This window comes from Echinops telfairi, unplaced genomic scaffold, assembly GCF_000313985.2.
Source record: "Echinops telfairi isolate 266 unplaced genomic scaffold, ASM31398v2 ScPeMD7_3;HRSCAF=10, whole genome shotgun sequence".
NCBI lineage: Eukaryota > Metazoa > Chordata > Mammalia > Afrosoricida > Tenrecidae > Echinops > Echinops telfairi.
Genome location: NW_022103899.1, coordinates 56686651 through 56693746, shown reverse-complemented (window position 1 = coordinate 56693746; position 7096 = coordinate 56686651). Strand labels below are relative to the sequence as shown.

The window sequence follows — 7096 nt, the reverse complement described above, 5'->3', positions numbered from 1 at the left end:
AGATAAGAGCTGGAAACACAGGGAATCCAGGACAGAAAAGCTCCTTGGGACCAATGTTGAGAGTAGCAATACCAGGAGAAAGGGGGAAACTGATCACAATACCCTACCTACAACACCCTACCAAGGGGATGAACTACAGACAAGGGGGTGGGGGACATACTGGACAGTGCAAGACATGAAAAAATAGTAATTTGTAAATTATCAAGGGTTCATGAGGGAGGGAGGGAGGAAGGGTGAGGGTGGGGAGGGGAAAAATGAGGGGATACCAAGGGCTCAAGTAGAAGGAATATGCTTTGAAAACGATGATGGCAACATTTGTACAAATGTACTTGAGACAATGGATGTATGTATGGAATTATGATAAAAGTTGTACGAGCCCCTAATAAAATAATTTTTTAAAAAAAGAATTACAGCCCTGTCTGGACATCTGAGCCCCATCTTGTAGATCACTTGACCATCATGTCAGCTTGGCCACCTTTTAGCTAACACAGATCAGTGCCCCTTGAAGGGGACAACCACACCTTCTTGGCTTCCATTGATGAGCTCGGTCCCCGAGGGCCCAACTCACCATCCGCAGCCTGCCTACAGCAGAACAGAGTCTCACCATCTGCTTCACCGCGGGGCTCGTGGGTGTAGGGAAGTCCACTTCCATTCACCAAACAATTCCACTGCTCAGTCCCCTGCCCGCCCACCAGGTGTGGCAGGTGCCCCACTGTAGTCTATACTGTGGTGGAATCCGTCTTCCAGGTCCCTGCTTGTCCTGCATGGAAGGGTGACCCAATATAATATACTCACTGCCAGTAAGTCCAGACAGACTCGAAGTGATCCTATAGGACAAGGTAGAACTGCCCATGAGTCTGCCAGACTGTAACCGTTCATGGGGATAGAAAGCCTCATTTTTCTCCCTAGGAGAGGCTCATGGTTTTGAACTGCTGACCTTGCAGATCGCAGGCCAACACATAAACATGGCCCAACACCAAGTCAGCAATTTGAAACCACAAGCAGCTCTTCTGGAGAAAGACAAGGCTCTCTGCCCCTGTTCACAGTCTCCTAAACTCACAGGGGCAGTTCTACCCCATCCTATAGAACTGCTGTGCATCAACATCCACTGAGTTCACAGAGGGGGTCACCCTGCCTGTTAGCATCTAGGCCATCTGGGATCCAAGCTCGATCCCCACCCAATAAGAAGGCACCTTTTCTTCCCCCGCTCTCAGGGGCATCCTCCGTGCTTGGCTGGCTCCTGGTCACCCTGTGCTGTGAGCTGCCCTCCTTGCAAACACCTGCGTTGAATAGGGCAACCTTGCTCACCCACTTGGCACTGGCCTCAGGCCTGTTTGTTCTCAGAAGCCGGTCTCGACCTCTTGCTCTCAGAGCTCACCACGGGCAGCGCAGGCCAGGACCAGAGAGGGAGCCCCAAGTCTCTCCTGCATGAGTGCCTTGGCAAGAGAGAATGGGGAGCAGAGACAAACCTCATAAACACCAGCCCCCCCTCCGAAGGCAGAGGCAGCTGCAGCACAGAGTTGACACAGAAGCTTTGCCGGTCTTTGCACACACAGGTGGGCTTGGAGCTGGCCGGCTCCCCACAGGGGCGGCCCCTTTCCTGGTCCTCGAGCCCAGCTGTGAAACCGTCCCCTGAATCCAGCTGCCTCATTCCATCTGGGCCCAAAGCCACCCTGGAGCTGGAGGAGGAGGAGACATTGGCCTGCAGCCACCCCTGTAAGTCAACATTTTCACTTCTCTTTTCCCTTTGGGGCGGGGCTATGAGGTGGTTCCCAGACTTCCTGCTCAGGCCCAGCTCCCACACTGGACACGGCCAGCCCTGGAGGAGAGCTGCTCCCAGACCCAGCAGGGCCAGAGCCCAGGATTGCAGGTGCGAACAACCAGCTCAGTCCCAGGTGAGTCTGTCTCCTCCTCTATCAGCTTTCTCTGGGGCAATGTGACTGCTCAGGGGTGAGAGGCAGGCCCTGGGCCAGTAAGGCCATGAGGCCATAAAACAGGGGCTGAAATCATACAAAATAGGTGGTGGGGATGCCGGGCCAGGACACACGCAGTGTTTAGAAATGACCTGGAAGCTGCCACATGTGGGCCAGCTGGGCCTCGCAGGCCGGGCTGGGGACCAGTGTTTCCTTGTGACCTGAGAGCCCACCCATGCCCTGCGACCTCCTTAGTTTCCGGGGTATCACCCCACAGAAGGAAGTTCAGAGTCTTCAGGGCTCAGAACGGCTGACTGAATGCCAGGTGCCGAGTCTGTGCCTGTCAGAGGCCTCCAGGGCAGCTCCAGGACTGTCCCCCTCTCACTGGGGGGTCTGACCTCCTGGACCCCTGCTCTTGATTAAGTGAAGTACAAAGAAAAGCAAAGACCCATGGATGGGAAGCGGCTGGCATTTGCCTGCTTTGTTCTGCGAGGGGTACAGAGGAGGCAGGGTGGCACAGTGGTTAAGTGCTTCTGCTGAAAGGGAGGGCGGCAGTCGGAAGTCATTAGCCTCTCTCCAGAGAGAGATGAGGTTGTCTGCTTCTATGAGTGTGAACTGTTGTTAGGTGCCATCGAGTCGGTCCGGACCCATGACGACTCTAAGCACAACAGAAGGAAACCCTGCCCTGTCCTGTGCCGTCCTCACAGCTGTTCCCATGGCCGCGCCCATTGTGGCAACCACGGAGTCAGCCCATCTCCTGAAGGCCTGCCTCTGTTTCATTGCCTCTCCGCTGTACCGAGCACGGTGGCCCTCTCCAGGGTCTGGTATCTCTTGACAACATGTCCAAAGTATGTAAGATGAAGTCTCACCATCCTTGCCTCTAAGGAGCACTCTGGCCATACTTCTTCCAACACAGATTGCTTGGTCCTTTTAGCAGGCCGTAGTACATTCAATATTCTTCTATGTTCTTCTCCAGCACCACAGTTAGAATGCATCTATTCTGCTCCAGTCATCCTTATTCAGTGTCCACGCTTCAAGTGCGTACAAAGTGATAGAAAATACAATGGCTCGAGTCAGGTACACGTGAGTCTTCAAGGTCACATCCTTGCTTTTCATCACTCTAAAGAAGTCTTATGCAGCAGATTTGCCCAATGCAACACGTCTTTGGTCTCTTGACTGCTGCTTCCATGAGCATTGATTGTAGATCCAGGCAAGAGAAAATCCTGGACAACATCAACCCTTTCTCCATTTATCACGATGTTATTTATTGGTCCAGTCCTGAGGATTTGGGTCTAACTTACATCAAGTTGTAGTCCATACTGAAGACTACAATCCTTGATCTTCGTCAGCAAGTGCCTCAAGTCCTCCTCACTTTCAACTAGCAAGGCGTGTCATCTGCATACAGCAGGTTGTCAGTAAGTCTTCCTCCAATTTTGATGCCAAACTCTTTTTCATATAACCCAGCCTCTCTGATGATTTGCTCGGCATATAGATTGAACAAGCATGGTGAGAGAATACAACCCTGACACACACCCCTCTAGATTTTAAATCTTGGGGTATTCCCTTGATCTGTTTGCACAAGTGCCTCTTGGTCCATGAGCAAGTTCCAAATGAATGCAACGAAGTGTTCTGGAAATCCCATCCTTCTCAAGGTTATCCAGTTTATCATGGTCCACAAAGTCGAAGGACTTTGCAAAGTCAAAGAAACACAAGTAAACGTCTTTCTGGTATTCTCTGCTTTGAGCAGAGACCCATCTGACATCTGCAATGATATCCCTTGTCCACGTCCTCTTCGGAATCCAGCCTGAACTTAAGGCCATTTCCTGCCAATGTGCTGTTGCAGCCATTATTGGGAAATCTTAAGTAAAAGTTTACTTCTGGGCCATATTAATGATATCATTCTACAGTTTGAGCATTCTGTTGGCTCCTCTATTTTTGGAATGGGTGTACAAATATGGATCACTTCCAGTTAGTTGGCAGGGTAGCTGTCTTCCAAATTTCCTGGCATAGATGAGTGAGTGCTTCCAGTGCTTCTTCAGCTTTCTGTAACAGTTTGATGGATATGCCATCAGCCTTGGGAACTGTGTTTTTCCCTAATGCATTCGGGGCAGCTTGAACGTCTTCCTTCAGCACCATCGGTTCTTGCTCATCTGCTACCTACCGAAATGGGGGACTGTCTACTGGTTCTTTCTGGTACAGGACTTTGTGCATCTTTCCATCTTCTCTAGATGCTTCTTGCGTCAGTCAATATTTTGCCTCTAGAATCTTTCAAATTTTCAATCTGAGGCTTGAATTTTTCTTGAGTTCTTTTAGTTTCAGATCTGCTGAGCATGTTCTTCCCGTTGGGTTTTTAATTCTGGGTCCTTGCATATTTCACTATAATATTTTGCTTTATTTTCTCAAGCTGCCCTTTGAAATGTTCTATTCAGCATCTTGGCTTCATCGTTTCTTCCATTTGCTTAAGCTGCTCTTTGATTAAGAGCAAGGTTCTGAGGGTCTTCTGACATCCACCTTGATCTTTTCTTTCTTTCCGGCCTTTTTAATGACCTTTTGCTTTCTTCATGAACGATGGCAAAACATTTTAAACATTTTTAGTTGTTTTCTTACCCTTTTGGTGATCGTTTTGTTCCCCAAATGCAAAGAATCTTTCAAAGGAACGTGGCTTGAGGCCCTCAAGTGTCACTTTGACTTGCTGTAAGCTGAAGAGAGCCGAGTTCGTGGGAAGAGTAAGAGAGATGGCAATACTATTTTCAGATGTATTGAGACCTACATGGCAGATAGGTCAGGAAATGTAGCCTCACATTTTGATATGTTAGTTTAATAAAGGTTTCTGTGATTTTACAACAGTACTTCTTGACTTATCCTCATATGTGTATGGCCCCTATACTGAAAAATATAAATGTTCTGGGGAAAAAATTTATACCAGTTGCCTGAAAATTCTATTTTATCTTTTTCCTTTTTTGAAAACCATTTTACTGGGGGCTCATACAACTCTTATCACAATCCATACATCCATCCATTGTGTCAAGCACATTTGTACATCTGTTGCCATCATCATTTTCAAAACAATTGCTTTCTACTTGAGCCTTTGGTATCAACTCCTCATTGTTTCCCCTCCCTCCCTGCTCCTACCTCCCTCATGAGCCCTTAATAATTTATAAATTATTATTATTTTGTCATATCTTACACTGTTCGACATCTCCCTTCACCCACTTGAGAAAAAAAATCTTTTAATGTGAATAAATGGAGAAATATACCATGTTAACAGATTGGAAAACTGAAGATTGTAAAGTTGTCAGTTCCCACTAAGTATATCTACAGATTCAAGGCACAGACAAATCCCAAGCAGGTTCTTCTTGTAGAGATTGACTGATTTTACTAATTCTATGGAAAAATCAAAGACCCCTAAAAACCAAACTGCATCTTCACTAGTTAAATTTAAGATGCTCCATGAGGCTATCTTATTGAAGTCAGTATGGTATCTACATAAGGGTAGAAAAATAGATAACTAGGACAGAATATAGAGCACAGAATCCAGGCAGCAAGTGGAATAAGGGTTCCTGGGGGGTACAGAGCGTGGAGGGGTTAAGGGAAGCTGATCCCAAGTAGTTCAAGAAGGGAGGGCATGCTTTGAAATGGATTGTGATAGCAATTATACAATAATGCTTGATGTGATTAAGCTATGGAACCATGTGATACCTGTATTTGCTCCCAATAAAATGATTTGGGAAGGGGAAAAAAGGAAGCTGTGAGACTGTGAGAATGTCATTATAAGAAAGATGGGGCCGCATCTGGCCTCCTCTGACATCACAAAGGGGGAGGAGCATCACCATCAGCAACAGCCCAAGGCTATTGCTGTGGGATGGAGGCCAGCCTTGCCTCCCTCTTCAGTCCTTCTTTACCAGCCCTGACACCAACCCTCCAGGTCCTCGATGCCTCTCGGCTAGATCGAAGCTGCAGTGCGGCGACCATGCCGAAAATACAATTATCGTGCTTACTAAGAAGGTTAACGGTTTACAGTTCAGGATCAGAACTGCTCAAGACACAGCAGTTCTCTGGTCAAGAACCACTCCTGTCGGCTGTGCTTGCAGACAACCCTCTCTGGCCCTCAGCTGCTCCATCACAAGGCCCTTAGCACCTGCCTTACTTGTGCAAATGACAAAGCCTTTTTTGCACTGCCAATAAATGTCCACGGGGTTGGCTGGCCTCCATCCCAACTACTACATGGACACCTGACCCTCCCCCCAGAAGAATTTATTTCAAAGGACAGCATTGAATCTGCAGCTCTGGGAGAGGGACATATCTGATCGGAGCACACGGGAGCAGATGAAGGGGGAGTAGGAGAGAGTGGAGCACATACTGGCCCACCAAGCCATGAGGACGATGTTCCCAATGAGAACAGCCAGTCCACAGAGAGGACCATATGGCCAGCCCCACTATGAGACATGATGCCCCTCACTGACCCATAGCTCATCAGGGGACAACACCGGAGACACAATGTGGGAATTGCCCCCAATCTGATGCCGCCACACCAAGGCAAAACACTAGGGGTGCAACAGAACAGCAAGGGAACAGAGCAGCGGGGTCCTCAGGGAGTGCTAAAGGTGGACTTTGGGGCAAAGGCATGGTGCCCCATCAGACTCAACCAGAAAACACTCCTAAGGCCAACAAACAGTTCTTGAACTAACTACAAGTTTTCTTTCTTGTTATGTTTTATTTTGCGTTTTTTGTCATTGGTTTGTTGTTGTTGTTTTGTTGTATATTGTTGCTTGGTTTTGCTCTGTCTTGTTTTGCGCATGTTATTATCTCCGCAGGTCTGTCTAAATAAGGTAGGCTGGATTAACAATCTGGAGGAGAAAACAATGGGACCGACAGTTACAGGGGGCACATGGGAGAGGGGGAGGGGAAGGGGAAAGGTAGTGGTGTGAACAAACCCAGGGACAAGAGAACAACAAGTGATCCAAATCGGTGGTGAGGGGAGTGTGGGAGGCCTGGTCAAGGGTAATGTAACCAAGAGGAATTGCTGAAACCCAGGTGGGGACTGACTATGATAGTGGGACAGGAGGAAAGTCAAAGGAAATAGAGGAAAGAGGTGGGAGGCAAAGGGAATTTATAGAGGGCTAGATAAAGGCATTTATAGAGGTCTAGATAAAGGCATGTACATATGCAAAATATTTATATTT

General features: G+C 47.9%; 1 protein-coding gene across 1 annotated transcript in view; it reads left to right on the top strand.

The window, feature by feature from the left end:
* The first annotated feature begins 1794 nt into the window (after positions 1 to 1794).
* Positions 1795 to 7096, top strand: part of LOC123522329 (nuclear autoantigen Sp-100-like) — a 32266-nt gene continuing 26964 nt past the window's right edge. The window contains exon 1 of the mRNA XM_045295658.1: positions 1795 to 1895. The gene's annotated coding sequence lies outside the window, so the exon portion shown is untranslated. The remainder of the gene's footprint in view (positions 1896 to 7096) is intronic.